A 26,544-nucleotide genomic window follows, 5' to 3' on the forward strand; every position below is an offset into this window, starting at 1 on the left:
CAGTTCATATTTAATCTTGTCCCAAGGCTAGAAAACAGGTCACAGTAAGTTATGTTTGCCTTTTTGTTGTGAAACTTCAATGCATTTTCATATCAAAGACATATGAAATAATTTCTAGGCCGGCTGATTTCACTGGTACCTCTTGACTGCTACAAGATTGTAAAATATTTGCCTTTTTTTGAAGAATGCAAGCACTGAAGGATAATTTGGTCCTTTAATTGTTACATTACCTAGGGACAATTTCTCTAAATGAGCCTGAAAGAAGTGCCAAGTTTTAATTTCACTATTACATGCAAACCTGAACCAGAGCTTCACAGAAAGCTCCACAGAAACAGTTCTAGAGTTTGAGATCTACAAGCACTGTGGGTTTTATTTTGTGTTGGAAGCTCAACAGCTTCCAAGCACATTTCCGTGTTTGTAAAGCAGTTGAGCAGACCCAACACAAATGAATAGGTGGAAAGCCACAGGAAACCAGAGCACTAGCAATTACCTGCAATTGAATTCTGCTTCTCAGAGAGACAATCACAGAAACAATTGGAAAAGACCTCTGAGATCATCAAGCCCAGCCTATGACCCAACACCACCTTGTCACCCTGACCATGGCACTGAGTGCCACGTCCAGTCTCTCCTTAAGCCCCTCCAGGGACGGTGACTCCACCACAGCCCTGGGCAACTCATTCCCACCTGAGCACCCTTTGTGAGGAACTTCTTCCATTGCCCAGCCCAAACCTCCCCCGGCACAGCTGGAGGCTGTGTCCTCTGTTCTGTTGCTGTCCTCTGGAGCAGAGCCCGAACCTCCCTGGCTGCACCCTCCTGTCAGAGCTGTGGAGAGCGATGAGGTCTCTCCTGAGCCTCCTCTTCTCCAGGACAAACAACCCCAGCTCCCTCAGCTGCTCCTCGCAGGACTTGTGTCCCCTTCACCAGCCTTGCTGCCCTTCTCTGGGCACGCTCCAGCCCTTCCATGTCCTTCCTAAATTGGGGGGCCCAGAACTGGACACAGCACTCGAGGTGCAGCCTCACGGATGCCTCACCACTGCCCTGCTCCTGCTGCCCACACCATGTCTCTCCTGAGCCTCCTCTTCTCCAGGACAAACAACCCCAGCTCCCTCGGCTGCTCCTTGCAGGACTTGTGTCCCCTTCACCAGCCTTGCTGCCCTTCCAACCCCTGCCCTGAACTGCGGGCCCACACCTGGGCACAGCACTGAGTGCAGCCACAGGAGACTCGCTGCTCCTGCTCACACCGCTCCTGACACCAGAGGCCGGGGGAAGGCAGGAGCCGCTTTCGGAGCCCTGTGCCGGCTGGCAGCTTTCACTGCAGGGACTGCAGGGCCCCCCTGCCCCGCTGCCGGCCGGGGTGACTCAGGCAGCAGCAGCGCTGCCAGCCCGGCCCTCCCGGTTCTGCGGCTCCGTGACTCAGGCTCGCTCCCCGGGCCAGCCCCCGAGCCCCGACGTGCTGCTCACAGAGCTCTCCTTGCCTTCCATGCGATCTCCTGCCCGCAGCGCCTCGGGAAAACCTCCCTTTCAGCATTAACAAGGAGGAATTAGTGAATAAACCAGAGCGAGGAAGCGTTTTAACAATATCTCCTGCTCGGGATCAGGAAGAGAGGAGCGCGTTGCTGACTAACAGCGGGGATGGGGTGGGAAGGCAGCTGGGCTCTGTGCGAGGGAGGAGACAGCAACTCGGAGATGCTCTGGGCAGTACAGGAAAAGCTGTCATCTTAACAGCAGCGCCTTGCCTCTCAGGGATCTAACACCCACTGCTTCCACAGCTCCTTCCCCCCTGGCCAAAATGCATGTTTAATAGAATGAGCCTGCAACACTAAAGAGGAATTAAACTGCAGCTACAGCTCTCCATTTGGCTAAAAGTGTTAAATATCAATGGAAAAATCATAATATTTGTGTAACCTTGGGAAGCATGACCCTAAATATATAAAGCCGTTTGTAATAAAGTAACCTTTTGTGAAAGGTGAATGAAAATGGGCCTGATGTGCCCTTTCCAGAGATCCACACACTGTCCAGAGAGCAGAACACAGTTTTTGTAAAAGACCACCAGGATCCCCACACGTTCACAGGTTCACTGGCACCTCAGCCCTTTGCTAGCAGAGCAGAGCAGAAGTGCAGCCTCCCGGGAAAAGGCACGAATGTGGACAGCATGGGAGACAGCCACTCCAACACTGATTGAATTTCCTGAAGAAACTTCTGGAGAGTGAAGGGTTTCCTCTTGGGGAGAAGGGGCACAGGGCTATGTGTTTCTACTTCTTCTAAACAGGTTTCTTTTATTCTTCAGGAAAATACTGCAAGTAAAATACTTACACGATGAAGATTCATGGATCTGTCCAGGTTCTGGGGTCAAAGGCATGCAAACACTAAGGAGCAGAACCTTCCAACACTATCAACAACTGCAAAAAAAGTTAATTTTGTTTCAATTATCTTCAGTAAAGGGCAGACATGACCAGCCAAGACTACTCCACCTTATCTATCTGCTTATGATCAAAATTTTTTTGCCAGCTGCTATTCAAGTGCTCCACAAGTCTTCAAACACCATCCACCCTTCACCTCATGCCTCAATTACATGCATCCTCACCACAAAACAGAGTGACTCAAAGCCTGCCCACACAGATCGTGGCCTAGACAGCTGCTGATCAGGATGTGGAGGATTCAGCCACATCCTGAACATGGAAGAGGCCACAAAGTAGGACAGACAGGATGGCACTGACAGGCATGTGAGTCAGAACACAAGGCAGAAATGAAGATACTGTTGACAGCGTGATGAGCCTGGAGGCAACAGGGAGCCTGATTTCTAGACACTACAGAATGGTGAATCAAGATAAAACCCCTCTGCAGCAGATGCTGTAACACTCTCTCAGGACAGAGCCTGACACAGAGGCTCACTGGGATGCATTTATACCCCTGTCAGGACCTGTGTGAACAGCTCTTCAAGACAGGAGAGAAGGCTTCAGAGAATCTTTTGTGATTGTTAGTTATGTTAGAACAGACTGGACCTTTGTCTCTCTGTTAACTTTTTGAGTCAACTCCATGGGTCACCAGCCAGAAAACCCAACATGAAATGCAGTCTGGTGTTTTGTTAATAATATACTCTGTGTTTGTTCACGTTCTTTAATCACATGGGTTTTGCTCTGTGGAACATCCTGTCTCTCTGGCCTGAGCCAGTTCAGAAGTAAAGATGCTTTGGACTGAATCCAGACAACACATACATTTTTGTCTTACTCTGGAAATCCTATGTCAATTAAAAACCATTCAGCAGAGTTTGTATTACTGTATTTGCCTGAAGAATAAAAGGAACATGTTTATAAGACACAGAAACAGACAGCCCTGTGCCTTCCCTCCTCCAAGAGGAAACCCTTCACTCTTCAAAACCAAAAGGCTAACATAACAATAAATTTATTAAAATTAACTGTTCATAGCAAGTTATTAATCTATAACTACTGCTTTGTTTCTCATATATCAACAAATGTGGTAACTGCTTATTTTTCTGTATCTCCATCCTAAGGTAACAGCATTAATATTTCCTACTAAAGGGCTTGGTTTGTCTGGTTTTGTGCAGAAGGTTTTGGGGGTCTGGGTGTGTTGAATCAATCTCTAAAACTTCTATTGTGTTTCCACTTCTGAGTATTAGTTAAACCACCAAATACGGCTCCAAATCACTGCCACTGTTGGGAGCAGAACATATTATACATAAACTTACCACTCAACTTCTAACACCTCAGATCCCCAGCTGACAGAACCTCTGGGTTCTGCCACTGCTGCCCCCTGAGCTGTGCAAAGTGGGCAATAAATACCCACTGGGGAATAGCAGCGAATCCTCCTTCAGTCCCATCTGACTCATGCTTTCCCAAGTTGGGTAACAGGTTTTTATTCAGCCCCATTGATTTCCACCATGGCACTCAGAGTTTACACAGCACCTCAGTGCTTCACCTTCTGCCCTATTTGTAATATCCAATGGATAAACTACTGAAACTGTGTCAGCACACCCGGATCCACACAAGACACAATCAAATCAACCAGCACAACAACAAAAAAAAAGCCCCTCAAGATTTCCAGATCCTAAAAATACAAATAAACAGTGTAACTCAAAAGCTATACTAAAGTGGAGTTATATTTTATAGTAAGATCAAGCAAATAAATGTATTGAAGAGATGCCATTTCAAACCAAGTGCACATATTATTTGTAACAAAGAAATATTGGAATGTAAAGGAACCAGCTGACAAAAAAGTGTGGGGACAAACTTGGCAAAGTTTGATTGAGAGAATTCTTGCACAACAGCTCCCTGTCTTCCAAAATATATACGAAACTAAGAATATCTAAGACCACATTTCTTCTAAATTTGCCAGGAATTTTCATAGATGGGATTGTAATCATCCTCACCAAATACTCAAAGACTGATCTAAAAGGCAGTTTTGAGAAACACAAAACACAAATTCTGACACTCGAATATCTTATTTTGTCATTAACCTTATTTTCCCAAGAAATGCTCTTACCACAGGAATTAAATAGAACTATTACACCTTAATTGTTTAATTATTAGGTAAATATTAGAGAGAAATGTTAAATAAGTGTTCTGATAACTCAGGACTTTTTATTTAAAGGAATACTATTCTCTGAGGAAAAAAATTACTTCACACAACCTGAGTTCTCATTTCTAGTAAAAATCTTCTCCTGTTAACAAGAGAAAAATGATACTAGCATCCCCTTATTTTCTCCCTTGTTATCCTATAATTTCATTTCATGAAAATTCAGGTAGCATGGACATACATGTACACCTTTGGAGAGTAAAAGACCAGTACAAAGCCCACTCCCAAAACTCAGGGTTTCCCTCAAAGCAGCAGTTATGGACCTGGCAGTCTGTATCTGGTTTTAAGTCTTGTGAGATCCAGTGGGACAGACACTCTCCATCCTGAGCCTGTGTGACTGCAGTGAAAATTTCATGACAGGAAAACCAACTGAAGAAATAACAGCACAATACTCTTGTCCATAAGGCATTGTTTTAGGCTTGCATAAACCTCCTGTAGCGTGTTTAAATTACTATTCTTTTTTACAACTGTGGGAGAGAGAACAAAGAAATGGCTTTGTTCAGAGTTCCACAAAAAGCAGAGCAGAGCTCCTCAGGGCAGCACAGAGCAGCTGTTTCTGGCAAGACGCTGAATTAACACAGATGGTTGAATAGCTGAAGACTGGGAAAAAGACAGGAGTAAAAAATTAACCTGAATTTTCTGTGTTTGTACATTCCTTCTGTCCTCTCCAGGAGAAGAGGTGCAGGAGAGGACAGGCCCTCTGCCATTTCCTTCCCACCTCTACTTCTGTGACCAAATCCCCCTTCCCTGCAGCAACTCTGTGCAAGGTTCTCGTGCAGGTAACACCTTTATCTTGTTCTGCCTCAGTGTTTTGAGATTCCAAAAGGTTTCTGCCCCTTCACTTGAAAAGCTCCACACACGTCAAACCTCCACAGAGCTGACTTTTTTAAGTAACAAAACTTGTCAGACAGGTGGATCTTGAAAAAGAAAATCAGTAGAATTTAAATCTGGAGAAGAGTAATGGAGGACTCTGCTGTGATCTGACACCAGAGACACCTGAAGTTTTGCACAGTCACTTCTGGAGGCAAAGAGCAAGTGTGAGCTGGATAAAATCCTCAGAAAGAAACCCAGACAGTATTGATACATTTCAAATGACTGTACAATCACCTCAGAGTAACATGCACTAGTGACAAATCATTCTCATTTTTCCAATACCTTGCCTTTAGAAATAGTGAATTAAATACTTTTCTTCAAGGAAAGGCTTTTTGTTTGTATCCATATCTATCTATATCTATATTTATATCTGTTCTATCTTAGTTCCTGACAGTTTACAAGTAGTTTTTTAATGCTATAGTGTATCAAGAAAAAAAAAAAAAAGCACCTGGAGTCAGTCCTACAAACCTCCTTATTTAGAGAAGCAACACATTATTAAAAAACCCAAACAAACAGCTTTAAAACTTCCATACTTGAGATAGAGCTAAACAAACAAATGCCTATGTTTTGTTTCAAGTCTGAATACTTAGGGTTGGATGAACTCCAGACAGCCTGAATTTAAACAGGCCAGAAGAATCATAAATTTTGCTTCTATAAAAAAAGAAGCGTGTTTTGCTTGCCAACAGGACACCAAGAAACCTTCCCACGAGGGAAGGAGATGAACAATAGTTTTTAAGCCTCCCATCTGCATAGTCTTCCATTATAGTTTGAGAAGTTACAATAATGTTTTGGAGATGAAAGTCTAAAGCAGAGAGATCACCTCACTGAAAGAATCAGCAAAAGACTTTTTCACTATCTCCATGTGAAATGACTCCTCTTGTATATTAGAGCCTCTAAAGGCAATTAACTAGTTTCTTTTTCTTTTCTTTTTTTTTTTTTTTTCCAGACTTTGTACAACACTCTCAGTTTAGAGATAGTTACCCAAAAATAGAGCAATCAGGCACGGAAGATAGTAAGGTGCAGTATTTAGGAATTAATTTGCAATACCAATTTTCCCCACAATCCTTCATCCACACAAGCAAAGATAGTGTTTCCATGGCCAGTCCTGATCAATATTGTACTGCTAGTTTAATTTTTCACCAATTAATCACCTTGCTCCAGAGGAGAAAAACACACAGGAGTGGCTTTGTCCTGTCTGTGCTTTCAGCAAGGCCAGGCTTAGGCTGTAACATTCACTGCTAAATATTGGACATCTCAAATGGTTCAGCTCTCTAGCCTCCTTTTCTCTTTAAACAACATTGTGGTCCATTTCAAGCCACAGAGGAGAACAGGTGTTATGGTTTCTATTCACTGTAGCAGTTGTGCACAGTCCACTTTAAAATACCTAAAAAACCCCTCACTGAGTTACAACCCAACAAGTCCAGCTCTTGAAGTCCATCCTCATTCAAAATGAGCTCCAAGGCTCAGAGGAAAAGAAAGTGGATCCAGGAAGGGAGTCCAAAACAACAAAGACTTTCCTTAATTGCCAGGGCTTAGTGGTCAGCTGTGTATATACTATGTATTTTGTTGCTTTTTTGACATTTTCACTGAAATATTTTAATCTGCATATATGACAGAGGTATTCCACAACTTTCTGATTGAATAGACAGAATATTCAGGTGCTGTAGAGAGGAAAAGGTTTCCTGGGGCTCAAGGGATTGCTACAAGGCAGATATTTATGCAGCTGATACACTGCGCTTTTTTTTTTCTGCACAAGATCAATATTCTCTGAAAGCAAGTATATTCCAAATGCAGATATGATTCAGTCAATCAAATTAATCACAGGAAGTCAGAAGAAATAGGCATCTGCATTCTAGCACAATTGAGAGGAGAAAGTAAAACTCTTATAAACATAAATGCATTAAACATGTACCATTCTTACTGACATCTAATCTGTTTAAAAGCAATTTAGGCACCAGTCTGCTCTGAAATAAAAAAGCACACAATAAAGAGAGCAGGCCAGCAGATTTAGCAGATAGGCATTAAAATAAATGTATTTCCAGGCTGTCCCTTCCTACTTGCAAAGTTTATTTTCTACATGTACAGCAGAAAGGCAGGGCAGAAATGTTCTCATGGACTGGAAATAGGGAAGGTCAGGGGTAGTGCAAGAGTATTAGCAAGGGCTTCCTCAGCAGGTTATGCAGACTCCAACACCGTGACAAACCATCCCAAGGCACAGTTGAAGGCTGGTATGAACTGTTAATCTGCATACATGTGAGTGGGATGAACATTAAGCTCAGGTACATTTATTGCATTTTAGGACTCGTGGGTTTATTCATGCTCAGAAGCCCACCTCAGCTGGGAATGCAGTGTCATGACAGTGCCATGAAATGGAGGAAACAAGTGTGGAAATTATTCCTTTTTGTACAAGGAATACAGCTCAGCAATTCCATCCTGGCATTGTTCTGTTAATAAAGGAATCATATCCAACCACTGCCAACAACCCTCGTAGCAGGACTTTGAAGACTTCAGTACTGCAAACTGATTTCCTGTGCTACAAATAAAATACTTCTGAAAGTGCTCTGACCATGGGTGATCCTCAGCAGCCCTGCTGCACCCAGGACACTTCCAGGGACCACGCCACACACTGCTTGTATTTCTGCTTAAACTTGGGTCTTGCCCAAAGAAAGGCCTGGCTTTCTTCCACTGCAGCTCCATTAGCATTGCCAGCAAAGAGAATTTATGCAGAGCAAAGGGATTGGCATTCCTTCTACAATAGGGCAAATTGTCTCAGGCTGCCACATTCAGTTAAATGTTTACTTTGTTGTTTCACAACTCAACAGGAAAGGAAAGGTCAGACAGGCCTTACTGCAGAACAAAGATGTTGTCATTCATTTATTCACCTCAAGCCAAGATTTCAGTGGGAGACTACTGCTTTCCAGTTTTTTTCCTCTTCCTCTGGGAGACAGACACCATGTAGTAAATTAACACTCCAGCAATTCTACCAGTCCGGTTTCATATTCTAAAAGAAACGTTAGATGTCAAAGTATTCTGTAAAGGTCCTGAAAGAGGAATATTGCCAGGATTTGTTCCCCAAGACTGGCTAACAGGGAAAGATTGATCTCTTGAGACTCCCCATGAATACCCTTTTTGGCACACTTGAAAATGAGAGCTATAGCACAGATAGAGCCATAAGTGTGCAGCTTCCTGTGACACAAAATTCCTCTTGGCTTGAAGTAGTAGAGACCCTATTCAAATTCAGAGTCTTCCAGAAGCTGCTTTTGGCAGCACAAGGGTAAAATAAGAACAATTGTTTAACAGGAATGAGACTGTTATTCTTGATTTGCTATGAATGGAAAACCTGCAGTTCCACTCTCAGTTGATGAAGCACGAATGCACATGGACAGACACTTGGACATCTATTCCATTAAAAATAGCCAAAATCTTTCTTAACCTCTGCATATTTCTTTCTCTGTTCAATTAACACAAGGAACAGAGATTAGACAATGAAAACACATCACAATAGTAATTAAACTATTATTGTGAAGCAAAATATGCATGGGTCAAATAAGCATAATGTAATTCTCAACTAATGGCAAAGATGCTCTGAGCCTTTAAAGGAAATGTGGATTACTTGCTCCTGGCATGAATAAGTCGTGCTCTGATGAAACTTGCACCACATTGTTTGTGATGGTCTGAGTGGCCAGATGGTTGTTGGGACACTGCTTTGATGGATGAGTCACATCCCAGCAACACCTGTTTCTTTCCACTGGCTACCGAGGAAACCGAGATAACCAGCTCCCAAGAAAAGTCTGTATTTGAACAGGCAAGTCCTTCCTGCTTTGATTCTTCCTGAGCTAAACCTGCAGTTCATAGATTAAACAATAACTCCAGGACCTGAGGAGACTGCTGTGCCTGCAGAGTCTGCAAGATTTCATCTTTCTGAAAGACCGTAACCTCAAAGACACAATCTCGTACCATTTCCAGCATACACTGGGAAATCTCAAACTGGGAGTGCAGGGAGGAGTTTGGAGATGACAGGGAACAACAAAAATCACAACCACAGCTGACTGAGCAGATGTGAATTATCCAAACTTCCACCTTTGGAACTGCTTACACAAATTAAGCACTACTTGTTCTGTAGCTGGTTAAAAGCATGTGAGTCCCATTCAAACTGGTGAGCAACCTGTGCACCCTTCTGAGATGGCAAGCTGTATCTGATTCCCAGAGTCATTAAAGAAGCTAAAAAGTCCCTTATTGACCCAAGGATCTGGCTGGAGAAGCACAGATTTCCTAAAAACTATCAGTCATGCACAGAAAATCCCTGAACATGATTCAGAATTCTTCCTCATAATGGTGATGGTCACATATTCTGGCTGCAAGTACTGTCCTCATCACTGGATAAAAACTTTGTCATTCCCAGCAGCCCAAACCAGTGGAGTCCTGACTTCTCTAGGAGACAGGCAGAGATCAGGTTTTTACAGATGAGACCTGATCAGCCAGAGCAGGCTCTTCACTTCAAAGTGGTCAGAAGTCTTCAAATAATCTTCAAGTTCATGTATGACTATGGATATATTTTGTGAAGCAAGCAAGATTTTCATTCCCAAGTCAATAATATTGCATTAGCAAAGAAAGTATCCCACACAAACTATCTTTTATCACATATATCCTGGTCAAACAGCACTTCAAGCTATGATTGAAGACTGAAATATCACCACTGAAAACTTGCAAATGGGTCATATGATACAGAGTGCTTTAACAATATTACTGCAAGATTATTCCATTCTAATTCCACCAAATCTCTTCATGTTACGTTTTGAAACTGAGATGTGAAAGGGCTATTCAGTACTGCATTCATAAATTCACATTATGTAAAAGAAGTACTGACCTCAGGTCACAGAAATAATGCAAGCAGATTTAGAATTTTGGTCATTAGTTCCTGTACAAAGTGAAAGAGTTTTTTCTTTACAATTTCTCAGAAAAACCATGACACAATAAAAAAAATTGTCAGCGGGATTTCTTGTAACATTGGGTATCTGCCATGTTACTCAAGAATTCCATGTATTTCTGTCTCTTGGCTAACACAGAATTTAAACAGGAACACCCACAGTGGTTTTTAGAACATACCAGCATATTTTATTCCAAAAACCACAAGGACAAGCCCTCTGCTTTACAAACTTACATGTACTTGTGTGTTTCATTTGGCTGACTGTAAATCCAGCTTTTCAGAGCTGAATCATTACAGTTTGATGACACCAAATAAAGGGCAGTGACTCAGGCTCTCATGCAAACAAGTGGGCAAAGGAGAACGTCAGAGACAGAAATGAGCTGGGCTCTATTAGGACACTGATCCTCCTTTTTTGATTCTTCTCAGAAGGGAAATTTGAAAGCACAGAGGAGCAGCAGCACAGAACAAATATCAAATACATTTTACAAAGAGCCTGAAGAAACTGTTCCTCTGTAGAACACAGAGATCTCCTGCTCATGGCACAGTGCAGACCCCATTAAAATGAGAAGAGTGGTGGGGACACCTCTTTACTTTCTGTAAGTCTCAGCTTGGCAATTTAGGCTGTGATCCAAAGCCTGGGTGTGCAACCTCAACTCTGCTGTGCTGAGACTGCTGTTGAGACATAAGAAAGTGTACAAGCATTACAAGGTAAAATCATGGACACAGTGTAATAACCAAGACATGAATAACAACCCAATGGTTAAGGGAAGAAATACTGACATGAAATGGTAACACAAAGCCAAAAAAAGTAACAAGAAAGAGAGCAAAGAAATTTCATGTTTTGTGCCACTTCTGCTCTCTGTGAGATCCCAGTGCTCCTGCAGATGTTCATGAAAGTGCTCTTCTCCTTTGATTACCATTCACTAAATTCCTATTAGAATCAGGGAAAAGCACTGGAATGAAAATGAGTGCCACACATCTTCCCTTACAGCCCTCCATGATTCACAAACAATTATTTGAAAGTTATAAAATTGTTCATCTGTGGGGGTGAGTCAGAGAACCAGCAAGTGACTCGTTTTCCGGACCATCTGCGTGGACATCACAGACTTTTGTCAGGATTCCTACAAGCCCAAAACTATTTCTGAGACTGATTGCTTTGTGACACAAACTCTGCTGTCAGCTGATTAAAAAGATACTGTAAGAAGGAGGGGGTGAGGCTCAGGGTACTGAGGACAAACACACACAATTTCACTGGCCATACTTACTTTTACACATACATGGTGGACATATTTCCAACAGCCTATTGCCACACAACCCAATGCAAACAACAGTTAGCTGATGTTGTGACAGGCAAATAAACCCTCACACTGTTATGATTATAAGCATAAATAGTCAAAAGTATTGATTACAAAGATGAACATTTGGTAACATGTGGTAACACCTAGGAATGAATATGGCAAAACATTTTAGAACACCTACGTTGGTGTATACCAACATATGTTGGTATGTTCTGAAAACCAGTGTGAGTGCTCCTGTTTGAATCCTCTGTTAGCCAAGAGTCTGAGATCTGTAAAGGTCATCCAGTCACCTTTGTTTTTTCTCTGAGTTGATTTTTTCCCCTCTCAGAAACTTAACTGAGTACTAATAAAGGCATATCAGTGTTAAACCTCTTTCTGGATACCAAATACTGCTAGAAAGTAAACATCACCCAAACAGGATATAAGTTCTATACATATGCAACAGTCATATACTGCAATGCACACTCTAAGCAAGTGAAAAGTAAACCTCATTTTTCTTAGAGCTTTATTCCTGTTCAGTCTTTAATGCCTCTTCTTCTTAAGAAGTGGCTCATGATAGTATGTAGGTGGAATCTGGAAATGAAAGGCTGTTCCACAATCATGATTACAATGCATGCTGAGAAGTTAATTTTATTATTCATGCATTCCCAGAAGAGGCCAGAAGGACATGGGCACAATTACAAAACACACTCTGTACTTGTTTTCATATGGGGATTATTTCTCATCAGCAGGAAGGCAAAGCTTTATTGATCTGTCAGAAATCATCAAGGGGCCATTCACCCCTGTTATGATGAAATCAGAGCAAAACTACATTTGAATGAATTTTTCAGATTGCAAAAAGATGGTTAGGAACCAGAGGGAGAATGTAGGGCTACAAATTCTGAAGGTTGTGGAATCTAGCCTCATACTACAACACTACTATATATAGTAGCTTTTACTTATCTTTAGTAGCAACAGCATGATGGCAGTAAACTGTGACCATGTTGATTAAAAATCCTGGTGTTTAACAGTGTAATAGCCAACTCTGGTTACATTTTTTGCGTGAATTGCCAGAGAATACAGCTATATTGAGAGATCAGGCATGCCTATGAAATGTACCTTCATGTTCTCAATAGATGTGTTTGCAACCCAAAGCAAACTGAACTGAAAATAAGCAATGTGAGCCAGAGCACATATTGTGACATAGACAATACCAACCCTCTTGTCAATCAGCTCTTCAGACATGAAACAGATTCTAGAAAAGCTGTCTCTTAGCATTTGCTGTTTGCAGCAACCAATAGCCCAAAGCACTGGGCTCCCAATGAATGAGCAGGGCAGAGAATGCTGGAGCTGCACTGACAGTGAGCCCTGCACACCACAGGGAGTGAGCCCTGCACACCACAGGGAGTGAGCCCTGCACACCACAGTGAGTGAGCCCTGCACACCACGGTGAGTGAGCCCTGCACACCACACTGAGTGAGCCCTGCACACCACGGTGAGTGAGCCCTGCACACCACAGGGAGTGAGCCCTGCACACCACGCTGAGTGAGCCCTGCACACCACACCGAGCCCTGCACACCACAGGGAGTGAGCCCTGCACACCACAGTGAGTGAGCCCTGCACACCACAGTGAGTGAGCCCTGCACACCACAGCGAGTGAGCCCTGCACACCACAGTGAGTGAGCCCTGCACACCACAGTGAGTGAGCCCTGCACACCACAGTGAGTGAGCCCTGCACACCACAGTGAGCGAGCCCTGCACACCACAGTGAGCGAGCCCTGCACACCACACTGAGTGAGCCCTGCACACCACGGTGAGTGAGCCCTGCACACCACAGGGAGTGAGCCCTGCACACCACGCTGAGTGAGCCCTGCACACCACACCGAGCCCTGCACTCCACGCTGAGCCCTGCACACCACGGTGAGCCCTGCACACCACAGTGAGTGAGCCCTGCACACCACAGTGAGTGAGCCCTGCACACCACAGTGAGTGAGCCCTGCACACCACAGTGAGCGAGCCCTGCACACCACGCTGAGCCCTGCACACCACGGTGAGCCCTGCACACCACAGTGAGCGAGCCCTGCACACCACAGTGAGCCCTGCACACCACAGCGAGTGAGCCCTGCACACCACGCTGAGCCCTGCACACCACAGTGAGCGAGCCCTGCACACCACAGTGAGCCCTGCACACCACAGCGAGTGAGCCCTGCACACCACAGCGAGTGAGCCCTGCACACCACAGCGAGTGAGCCCTGCACACCACGGTGAGCCCTGCACACCACAGTGAGCCCTGCACACCACGCCGAGCCCGGCACACCACGCCGAGCCCGGCACTCCAGGCTGAGCCCTGCACACCACGCCGAGCCCTGCACACCACGGTGAGGTGCTAGAGACCGCCACTGGCTCGCTCTGCGCTCCCGGAGGGCTCCGCAGTCAGGTCTGGAGCGGAGCCTGCTCACCCACGCTGCCCTCACCTTTACCTGGCAAAGGCATCGCCCTGCGTGCCCATCCCAGCTCTGCGCCCCTACAGGATTGTGGTAAACATCTCACACCACCCGCACAGACTCTAAAGGGAGAACTGCAGGGATGTACAAATACACAAATTCTATCCACTCTGTGCTTTTTTGCACAGCACACAGCTCCAGGAGTATGGCCAGCTGTACAAGCCATGCCACGCCAGCTTTAGGAAAAGGTTGGCACAGAGGGCACTGCCTGTTTGATCTAACTACAACCTTGGACTGAAGCTTTTAGGCTCTGTCCAACAATAATTATTATCAGCTTGCTCTTTACAATCAAACTCCCTGTTCCCAAAAAGAAGCCAGGAGTTTCACTGAGGTAGCAATAACACAGAAATACAGAGGGTGATTCTCAACTACCTATGTAAAGTTCAAAGTAATTTTTTGCTAACGCTGCCTCTTTAAAAACTTTCTAAACATAATTTGGCACTGTATTTTAAGTTGACCACAGGAAGCACCAAACGGGAAAGTCCAGGAGAAGCCTTGTCTTCCCCTCAGGCACTTCCTGTACTAGTGACAAAAGCATAATGCAAAGTTGCTAAGAAAGTGCTTCATGTTTAGGTTACACTTTGTCTTCCTTTTAGGCAAGAAATATTTGTTCATCAAAAATGCCCACCTCTGCATCACTGTGTCTGGTTAGACTGAGCTTTTGGGAACATGTCTCTGATAAAACAAGTTAAGGAGTAAACTCAGATAATAAACTCAGAGAATAACCCAAACCAAATCTTTTTCCTCCCACTTTTCAAGCACACTGGGTGCTTGAGAGTGATTTGATATCAGCTTTTGATCAAAGAAAATTACCTATACACCACTCCACTAGCCTTGCAATCTCTTAGCTAATGAAAGAAAAAGCTCAAAGGTCCCTTAAAGGAGAAAGTAGATAATTCAAGCATTCCCACGTTATAAACAGACACAACAAACAATTGGAAAGGCCACAAATTGTTCCCTGATAGTCACACTTATGCAATGTGCCCGACCATGTTAACAGTGAATTCCCTTTTCCTGTTCAAATGTCTAGGCAATAAAGGCAAGAATACGGAAATGACAAAACTTTCACAAAACCTTTTTCACGAGTATTGATTTCTTTTCCCCTTTCATGCTGTCTACAAGATAGTATAATTTTAAACTCTGTTTAAGCAGAATCTGTCATACACCAAGTCTCAATGGAGACTTCTAATACACCAGTCATGACTTGACCCTAAAGAGAAGTCAGAGTTTGGTGTGTGCTAACAATTAATTTTTCAACTCTGCTTCATTTCCACAGACAGAAGAAGAGCAGGCACACAGCAGGTAGACAGAGCACGCTCTGGTTTAGGTTCCTGCCCTGGATGACTGGAGAAGAAGGATCCTGAATTGTCTGCTCCTTAATCTGGACACAGCATCTGATCCGTGCTGCACATCCAACAGGGATGCTCCTCTGCACTGTTCCCTCTTCTCACTGAAATCTCCACATCTTAAATCATCAGCACACTTCTCTGCTGTTCCCCACAGGTCCTGACAATCTTGAAGAAGAGAAAACTAAGCAGCAAAGATGTCCTTAACTACGAGGGTTACTGTGTTTGTAACACAACTGACAAAGGAATAGGAGAGGGATTAAAAAAATCAATGCTCTAATTAGTGTTTACCACAGGTTTTAGTGAAAACTTCAGGATGTTGTCACATCTCATTGCAAGAGCAGGACACAGGTTTTCACTTTTCACAGTCTTTACAGTCTCCCATTTCATGATGGTTGTCACCACAAAGGCAGGATCAGTGTGCCTGTGTCTGTGAATTAGCTAATGTTCAATACTGTCAATTTATTTTAAAGTCTTACTGAAAATCTGTAAACATTCAGATTCATCATTCTGAGTTTTTATATGGTAGGCAATTAAAATATACAAGGAAGTGCATATATCTATAATTTATTTGGAGGAATACAACAGCGATTCATTCTCCTACTTTCTCAGACATACCTTCCAATCCTATCTCTTAGCAAATACATATCCAGGTAATTGTCTCTCTGGTGATGCAAGTGTTCCCTAAAACTACAGGCAACATTCTGTTCCTGATGCTACTGATTGACAGACTCACAAAAAGCTAGGGGAAAACAAGACATTAGAATTGCTGTTAACTGTCTTTGTTGGACAATGCTATGCTTATTTTGCTCTCAAAAAATTGAGATTTTTAGGGACAAATGGGCCTCAGAATGTGTATATTACACCTAAAGATTAATTCTCCTAGTTTGGTCTTTTCCCTTTCTATACAGTCAACAACATTCTGCTTTACAGGTAAGAAGCACTGCTTCCTGTACACAAAGCCATGTAAAATGGTATTTCAGGAAATAATGGATTTTTTTAAACCTACAAAATAAATACCACACCCCGAACACACCCCCTAACTTGTTTTCTGTTTGAGACTCATAGACTGCCTGCAGGTACTGCTGTCCTCATTCTGCCTCTGGGAAAGGTGATAAATCTTATCAAGAAGTAATTAGGACAGGGAGCAAACTGTAATGTCAGCTGAGCCAAGGCAGATATATACTCTGTTAGAGTTCCCTTTCCAACACTTCCCTCTTACCACTGCCTACTTACCAACTAAACTGACCAAATGAGTCAGTCATTGCAACAAAATGATGTAATGCATAAAAACTTTGAACTAGTAACCTCCAATATTCTTTGAATGCTCTGGAATAACCTCTGCATTAGTCAGGGAGCAGCAAGTACACTTTGCTACTGCCTTAGTGAGTCATGGACAAAAAAAACTTGGCATCTCCCACAGGTTTGTGTTACCTTCCTCCTCATGTTCTTCCATGACAAGCCAATGTTTCCCAAACTGGGCACGTAACACGGGCACATCTGTCATCTGTGCTGCTGCATCCCTGCTGGATCCTGCCAGTGACTCACTCGTGTGTGCCCCAATCAAGCAGAGCTCCTGATCCGCGCTCCTCTGTGTTTACATACACCTATCCAAGGAAAAGGTGCATTCTGCCTTGGATACTTGTCCAGCTAACCCTCACCTGAAGACAATCTGAGTGTCTAAGCCTTATGCTTCCTGTAGGTGTTTTGTGTCTGCAGATATCCAGTTCCTCGTGGAATCCACTCAATACAAACAGCGCTTTCCCAGTTGTGCAGTCTTCACACTTAGACAGTCCTTCTGTAAAGAGGCAAAATTCAAAACCTGCCACTTTGAGAGATGTTTCTGGAAGTTGTTCCTTCAAGCAGCGGGCACTGCTGATTAGCACTGGATCTACTCAAAACATCTGGATATTTGTCAACAGGAAACATCCACCAAATTGTCTCTTACAGATGCTTCCTCACAGAAATTGCCAAAAGAACCTTTTGAAAGCTTTTGACTTAAAACAAGCACTAAATGCAGTCTAGAGACCTCTGGCAGTGCCTAGGAAGGCATAATTAAGACCAAGAAATGCAATGTAGGATTGCCCATTGTATTTAACAGCAGACTAAAATGGATTCAGAGAACATTTAGTTGAATGCATCACTGGTAAGGTCTGAAAAGATGAGGACAGTTTGGTTTGGTCTTTGTTGTTTGGGGTTTTTTTAATAAAGAAAGAACTGGTCCAAGAATCGAGCACAGGAGAGTTAGCATCTTTCACACCAAAAATGCCAGCTAGAACAGATGTTTGCCTCTTGCTAATGCAGCACCCTTCAAGCTGGTTTTTGTCAGTAGAGACAGTAGATCTCAATGGACAGGCATAAAGATTTATAGCTCTTGAAATGTCAATTTCATAAAACTTCATCTCTCTACACAAAGCACAAAAGCAAAGCTTTGACATCCTTCCTGGTTTTCTGATGCTGTATAAGTCTGCATGGATCATCAAGACAAAAAAAAAGGACTGAAACTGCAGAAATCCCACAACAGTCCCAAAAGGCAAGTTCATGTGAAGCAATCCTGTGCAAGAAGCTCTTAAGAAAAAAGCAGAAAGAACTCCCAAGAGCACTCTTCTTTTCTTCTCCATACAAAAACCAAGAGATTTTAAACTTTTAATTACTAAAAATTTAACCCAAAATTACAAACAGCTATCATAAAACGTGCCAGGCAAAAAACGTCTTAGTATTTGCTGAATTCTAACATTAAAAAAAGCATTTATTTATTTTAAAGCAAAATACTTGGAAGCTGACAAGACCAGGATGCAGGGCAAGCTGTGCTGCTTTACTCACCAGCTCCAGTAAGTCTAGAGTGTTACCTTCTCAAAAACACAGGCCCAGATTTCTTAAATATGAGATGGAATGAAAAGGAATTAGCATGTTCAGATAAGAAAAAGAATCTGCTGTCATCTATGCAGCTGGGAATTTGTGTGTATTTGGACAGCACACCTGGGTTAATGCCTCTAGTTTCTACAGTTATATCAGAGTGGTCAAAAAGCTTAAAGGAAAAAAGAACAAATACTAATGTGTAAAAATGGCAGTTTCTTACATGCTGAATGAAGCACCCTCACCAACTGGATGTGCTCTTTGTGAGCAGGCAGTGACATCTTGGCTGACACATCCGTGGCTCCCAACATCCTCTGAGTCAGGGGTGAAGCTGCAGCTCCTGCACAGCCCCGGTATCCGGTGTGTGCAACAGGGCTGTGGGAGCAGAACAGCCAGGGAGAAAGGCAAACAGCTCAGCAAGGAATTCTCCTCTCATCCATACACACTGGGCCATTTGCATCACCTCCTGCCTGGACAAATCCAGGCTCTCCATCACTGAGCATCTCCAATTTTGGCCTTGTGTTAGCGTGAATCTATTTCTCTTCTTCAACAGCAGCTTTGGGGACTTCCATTTAATTATCCTTAAATATTCAGGTATCCTGAGAGTGTTTCAGCTTTCATAAAAATCTGCTCAGGACCTTTGCACTGCTGGTCCTTTATGGGCATGACCTCACTTTAGAAAGCATTGGAGAAGGTAAATATTAGAAGTACACCTTGCCATGCCAACTTTCAACAAAACAGATGTTCATTAACCCACGCTGCCTGTTCCTTACAGAACTTCTCCACTCCCCTGGTCTCTTTGCTCAGCAAGCAGCAGCAATGGTTTGCTGCCAGAACCACTGGTGGCTCAGTAAGCATTCCAGCTTTCCCACTCAGCATTCCGAGCAGAGGAATCAGCCACAGAGGGTTTTTCCTTTCCTCTGATTAACACACTCATATGAAAGTTTGCACATGGCAAGTGCTGCACATATTTTGGTATGATAATAAACATCTGGCAAGCAGAGGCTGGAGTGATGGAAATCTTATTGGTTCTACAGAAGACAAACTACAAAAGAGGCCACGAGGTGAGGACAGTCCTGAAGTTAACACATTCATGACAGCAAGGGAAACTGCAAAGTAAACTTGAACTGCCAGCTGTGACAACTCCAGGAGCTTTTTGCTGAGCCCAATGCAAATAACTGCTCTAACTTCCTAACAATGAATAATGGCAGGAATTGCCTAAGAACAGAAAGAGGGAGTCTCTCCACTGCTAGTGGCAATATAGGAGTAGATATTCTGGACCAAAAAAAAAAAGGATCCACCTAATTTTGTGTCTTGCCTAAGGGAGGTCGGTCCCAACACCAACATCCTGAAGGATAGATTAAAAAAAAGAAAAAAAAAGAGGAAAAGAGGTCTACAGGTAATAGCTTTCCTTAGAGAGAGGGAGCTAACCTGGTTATCAAATTTCCTTTGTGCAACTCTCCATCACTTTGAGCCAAAAAGGCCAACACCCACTGTACTCTCAGCGATCCCCCTGGCTCCAATGCCTCCCTCTGATGTGGAAAAATCACCACCACTGCTTGCACCAGAGCCTGTTAAAGGTCCAGCTCCCACTTCATAACCTTGGCCAATATCTGAGCTAGTAGTTTTATGCCTAGGGAAAATGAATCCTTCAGCAAGGAGAATAAACAGGTGACCACAGGAAGGGTCTGCTGGTGAGACAGGATCAACCAAAACTGGATATTTCAATCCTTGAGAAATTCCCTCAAGAGAACAACCTCTCTCAACTGTAGGCAAGATACAAGTGGGATAGATGGGCCAGCAAGCTGCCCTCTTATCCACAAGGGTTTACCTGCTCTGAAGGAAATTTCTCCAAGAATTCTGCTGGCTAGTTATAATGGTGCTTTAAATACACAGCACTGCAACAGTCTACCCAAATAAAAGAGTTGCTAGTCACAGGTGGTCTTTCTGAGACTGGAGTAATCCCTTGGAAAGGACTATGGGCAGACTGCATATGACTCCTACCAACACCAAGCACTTGTGGACTGTCCCCTCTGTCACAACTCCTAGGAGGTAGTGAGGGTCCTCAGGAGGCTGGCAGTGCCCTGGAACCCCTCTAAGCCGAGTTTGCAGCAGCCTTGAAGAATCCATATGGCACAATTTTTCTTACTCAATCAGACACAAATGAAGTACAACTGCATTTTTCCAGTTTCCATAGAAAAGCAGCACTGAAAGTGACACTTTGGCTCAGCTTTTCTGTCCTTTCTGTTTTGTAGTCTAATTTCTTCAGAGACAGCAGCCAGATCTAACATACTTAAGAGGAGTAGCCTCTCCTGAATCCTATCCAACCTGAAATACTGGCTTTGTTGGCCAGAGGCCCAGGTGAGGCTGTAACTGTGACACTACCTGCAATACCTTCGCTTAACCTTTTCCCTCCCAAATTGCCAGGATGTATTTCAGCTATTTTGACATCTTAGCAACAAAGATCACTTCGTGTACAGCTTTTTATTTCACTTTCCATTTGAGCATGCCTAATGCACTGCTCTGAGGGCACTACCTCAGTGCAGTCCCTTCCAAGCTCTGAGTCAGAGGCTGTGAGGGCTCAGCCTCCCCAGAGGCTCCAGGGCAGAGGCTGCAGTGCCAAGAGCCTCCAGCCTGTGCTGGGGAGGGGCTCAGCAGCTCCCTCACCTTTGGACAACTGCTCCATCTGTTCCACCCTTCCTGACTCAGCCTCACAGGGAGCAACGTTCTTTTCCTACTATTTGTCCAAACAGGAGTCTGTAGGACTAGGCACAAACAGATTCCAGGTTCTTTGAACAGACTTATTTTCAGAGAATCCTGCAACTTCATTGCAAGGTGTTTATAAACATTTCTTCAGCCATTACACAGCTAGCTGACTGAAAAAAAAAAGCTAAAGTAAATATTCAAATAAATTCCTGGGACACATCAGCAGCTGGGTCCTGCAGTTGTGAAACTCATTGTCTTTAAACACAGCAGCTCTTGGGGAGTTCTGTCCTTAGCTCCTTATTGGGGAAAACATTTTCTTCCCATATTCAGGAAGAAACTTTATGAAGGCTTCATTTGCCACTAAAAACCCTTACAGTAATACATGTAATTCCTCATGCTAGCATTTTTAGAAGGCAACTTTTCTGCAGTTAAACACTGTGTTGGTTTTAAATATCATGAAAGCAAACAATGCATATGTAATCTGGGTAGGGTCACATCAGGAAAAACAGAATTTAAGCAAGCTGGACAAAGGTGCTTCTAAAGCTTTCTCTTTTCCTGTGCTTAGTACAGACTGGATTGTAAGACAATTTACAGTGGGAGAGACCTTGGGAGGTCTCTGTTCCTACATCCTTCTCCAGGCAGGATCATCAGCCATTAAGCCAGACCAAGTTGCTCAGGGCTTGATTCAGTCTGACCTTGAAACCTTCCATGGGCAGAGACTGCACAACCCCTTTGAGGTACCTGTTCAATGCTTCACTGTGAGAAAGTCCCCCCTCACACACAGCCACAGAAATGTGTCTCTTCAACCACAGCAATTCTCCTTCTGACTATTTCCTCCCTTAGCTTCCTGCTGTCACAGAAACACACTCAGATCCCTGCTCTCATCTGACTCCCACTTGCCTCCTCATTCCTTTTGCTCACCCTTGACTTCTCACTTTCACCACACCATCCCCCACACCTTCCTGCCTTTTGCTTAGAAACGGTCCTGGGATTTCTTGCTCTTGTCCTCTCATAAATTTACTCATTAAACCTTCTCAGCAATAAGAATGCCTGCAGGTGGATGCAAAGAAAGATCTCATGCCACCTTTTCTGCTTGAATTCCTCAGTGCCAGATGAAGGATGACCAGAACTTCTCCACTCTGCACCTACTGGAGATTCCCCTGCCTCATTCCAAAGCTTTCCCCATGGTGTCACAAAAATCCCTCATAAGCAGATGTGATGAACAGCAATTACCTTCCCTTCAGCTCCTGCCCTGGAGAATACAAGATGCAGTAGTGCAGAAAAAGCCACAACTTCTACTGTGAGACTCCTGTGGCCTGTGCTAACTTCTGCAGAACTTCAGGCAGATGGCAGATGTGGTCCAGCTGTGTAAACCATCCCTGAAGGAATCCCAGGTGAATAGCAGCATGAGGAAAATCCTGACAGATTGCTTCCCCACCCAAGGGGAAAAGGATTTCAACAACAAAAAAGATTACAGACTGGGATATCCCAGCCACCTTAAATCTGACTTGAGCAGTCAAGTCTTACTTCAGGTGACTCAGGGTTACTCAGCTATCAGGACAAATTATCAAATCAACCCTTTCACTCTGACACCAAGAAATAATGACGCTCGTGACACTTCTTCCTGTTCACTTGCTTGCCAAACAACCTTGTTGATATCTTCTTTTATATAACTTTTAAGGCATAGAATATTCTTAGGCATTTCCATTTTGTAGCAGAGGAAGGACTCCCTCTCTCTGAGCAGAGGGAAAAAATTCATGAACTGACCATAACCCCATTCCCTGTCTCCTTACACTCCTTGGGGTGGTGGTAGAGCTGAGAAGGAGGGAAGAGTGGGAGGAAGGTGTTTTTAAGGTTTTATTTTACTTCTCATTATCCTGCTCTTGATTCGTTAGTAATAAATCCAATTAATATCTCTAATTCAAGCCTGTTTTGCCTGGGATGGTCCTTGGTGAGTGATATCTCCTGGTCCTTATCTCAACTGATGAATCCATCATTATATTTTCTCTCCCCTGTCTGGGTGTGGAGGGCAGTGGTGGAGAAGCTTTGGTGGGATCCAGCCAGGACCAACCCTCCTGCACTCCAGTATCACACAGCAATTACCTAAAAAACAAACAGGTAAGGAAGGTACTATCCCTGGGACAATTGCCAATATTTTTCTTCTTGAGCATACCACAGTGGGGTTGCCTAGTCAAAAACTTGTTTATCCCTCCCTGGCAATGTGTTCTAATATTGCACTGTAAATTTTATTTTACACCAAGCATGATTTGTTTTATATAACATGTAACACATTACTCAACTCCATCCCTACATTCTGTTTCCAACAGAAGCCACTAGCAAACCTGAAATCAAAACATGTTAGAAATGGGGCAGAGGAACCTTCACTTTCTGTCCATTAGGGGTTCAGCAGCTGGCTCTAGTGACCTGTCACAGATGATAAGCTGAAGGTTGGCTTCCTGCTCCAAGCCCTCTTCCTCATCCTCATCCTCCTTTCCTGGACACAAAGACATGGCAGGACCACCAAGAGCTCAGCCTGCCCCACAGGGGCACCGCTGCTGGTGACTCCACTGCTGACAGCCACGTGCTCCTTAGTCTGTGCTTGGTTTAAAATAGCCCATAACCAACTCATTCTACAAACTGAATCAAGAACCTCCACGCCTTAAATCATAAAGCATACCCTCCACTAACTCCTGGAAAAATGCCCAGAAAGAAAACTAAGAAGCCTGAAAACATCTGATTTGCTGACTGCTGAAACCTGCTGCTTATGTGGCTGCTTAGCCCTCAGTGGGGCTGCTGCCCAGCCGAGCAGAAAGAACAGCACCCTAACCCACTGGACTCAGAATAATTAGATGCTGTTCCCATTAACACAAGCATACATTTTTATACTTGAAGGAGTTGAACTAAAAAATAAACAATTTTTTTTCCTTCCAACTAATAACAACAGAGATCACAAGCAAGCAATGGCTGTTGCCATTTCTCAGAGAAATCTTTTCAGGAGCAAAATTTTGTAAGTACATCAATACCAGCAATGTACACAAATTCAATGAAAATGTAGTATTTTAAAGTTAATACATTGACTACATGGATTACTCTACAGTGCAGTGAAGGTGACTCCTATTCCCTGTTTGCTTTAGGAAGCAGGGAAGCTTCAGTTGGAGGTAACACAAACTAATCAATGGAAAACCAGTGTGAGCCAGGCCTCTGCAATGCTGAGCTGAGAACTGGCAGCTCAGTGTGTCAGCCCAGCAGCCCTCCACAACCTGGCTCAAACTGGGGCAGCTGCCAAAAACAGACAACAAAAAGTAAAGGACACAGTGGCTCTGATCTCTGTACAAGGACAATGCAGAGAGAAAGGTAACTAAAATGATGAAAGGAACAGGAGTTCAGGAAGGGAGACCAATGGGGCTGAGATTTCCATCAGGAGCAGAGAAAGGGTACAGGAGATTGGAAGGATTACAACACAGGCTAACAAAACTCATAAAGGCAATAAACAAGCTGAATATGCAGCTCTCACCATGTGTAATTTGCCAAAGCCTGTAACTGTAGGAGCAGGGGCTCCTGCAGGAACTAGCAGCAAACTGAGTTAGAGCAGATAAAACACTTTTTTACACTATGAGCAAGAAACTCACAGATCCTGCTCCCGGCAGCAGCTGTGGAGGCGGCTGCACTCAGCAGGTTCAAGATGGGCCCAAAGGCATGGAAAAACTGATCTGTAACCAGCAAATACTGCACCAGGCAGGGACAGTCCTGGCCCCTGGGAGAGTGCAGGGGACTGGACCACAAAAACAGCCAGGCTTGCAAGCTTTCCTCAAAGCAGCCTTTGCTATTGCTCCCACAGGAGTTCAATTACTGCCTGGATGGACTGTGGTTCTGACCCATCAGGGCATTTCTCATCTTACATTTATTCCCCCCACACACATCTCTTGGCTTTTACTGGATCCAAAGCCAGGTGGAAGACTGAAATTCAGAACTTCAATTAGAGCACTGCTGCAGTATTCACACACACACAAGATCCTGAATGGATGTTACTTTCATTACACGTATTTCTGGATTATCTTTTTTTCCATTGAAATGTGGGCTGTCTTTTGGGAGTCAGCCAGCTGCCTCCAGGAGACAATGCTGCTGAAGTGCTGTCAGCTGCTGCTCTGGAACACAATACCCTCTGACAGACAAGAAAAACAATTTTTAATGTACTTACCATGAATGGGCCAGAGGTTAGCACCACTGTTACTTGTATGTGTTAGACAAGAAAGTGCTTTCTTATACAGCAATCAGCTCGGGAAAAGCTAAAAATAACATAATTGCAGAGTACTGTGGAGCCATCCTCTTGCATGTGAGCATTTCTATATGTGAAGCTTATTTTCAAAGCTATAAAAAGAGTATTTAAGAGAAATCAACCCATCAGCAAAAAATCCATCCTCTGCATCAAGCCCAAAATTCTCCATTGATACACAGACAGCATCTTTCCCTGCTAGAGAGTGGAAACAATAAAGTAACTTGGAGAATAAGCCTGTACTACTAGAAATCATTTAATAGCAAAAACTTCATGGAGGTTTTACTTTGAAACTGTTGCTTCCCACAAGACCAGAAAACTTGGGAGATCTCGCCAGAATTAGAAAGTGCCTGCGTGACAAGTCTGAGATTGAGCCACATACCTTTCCTTCCTCAAAAGACTATTTTGATAGCAGACTTAGTTCAGCTTATTTACACGTTTGCAGGTCACTTTTTAACTTGTCAAAACATATGCCAGGCATGTGTGCAGCAGCCAGATAACTTATAATTGAAGTAATTTCTGAAAACAACATGCAGAAACAAACATTTAATACAGATGATTATCACTTATACTTTGATTTTGGCTTCATACTACTATCTTTGCATCACTGTATTTAATTACACTCCACATTTCCTTCATGAGTCATCGTTGCATAACAAACCTGATAGCCACTTTATGGGTGTGTTGCAGGTTTGCACAATTAACTGAGTCTATTGGACTGGAAATGACGATTTGTATTAACTGAAAAGATCATGTGGCTGCACAGTTTGTGGGTGTTGGTTTATTAGAATGGAAAGTGCCAATTAGAGAAGAAGAAAACAAAGACAAACTAATGATGTTTTAAAGAGAAGCACCTATGACTTCCTGGAAATGCTGCAGTTTATCTGGGATAGGATTCCCAGGTGGTAAATTACAAAGAAAATTATTCTTCCTCTGTTCATAAGCACATAGAAATGGCAGAGGAGGAAGCACAAGCAATGGAGGGAGAACAAAACACAGAAAAACCCAGGAACAGGACAAGAGTTTCCATGCCAAGGCCACCACCACTGTCACACCACCTTGCAGCCCCTGCCCAGCAGAGTCTGGTCACACAAGATGCAGCAGGGACTCAGTGGGCACCATCTGCTCTGCCCTGAGCCCAGAAAGACACTCAGCAGATCCCAGGGGAAAGAGGTTTCCATCAACAAAT

The 26,544-nt window shown here is 43.5% G+C and overlaps 1 protein-coding gene across 3 annotated transcripts in view; it reads right to left on the minus strand.

Moving 5' to 3' along the window:
• SLC45A1 (solute carrier family 45 member 1) overlaps window positions 1–22,468 on the minus strand; it is a 48,496-nt gene extending 26,028 nt beyond the window's left edge. For 2 of the 3 annotated variants that reach the window (XM_063417415.1, XM_063417418.1), the window contains exon 1: window positions 18,600–18,827. The gene's annotated coding sequence lies outside the window, so the exon portion shown is untranslated. Of the gene's footprint in view, window positions 1–18,599; window positions 18,828–22,315 lie in introns of those variants that run through there. The other variant, XM_063417416.1, reaches the window with a different exon arrangement.
• Window positions 22,469–26,544: the final 4,076 nt, after the last annotated feature.

The sequence above is a fragment of the Prinia subflava genome, chromosome 21 (genome assembly GCF_021018805.1).
Source record: "Prinia subflava isolate CZ2003 ecotype Zambia chromosome 21, Cam_Psub_1.2, whole genome shotgun sequence".
Classification (NCBI taxonomy): domain Eukaryota; kingdom Metazoa; phylum Chordata; class Aves; order Passeriformes; family Cisticolidae; genus Prinia; species Prinia subflava.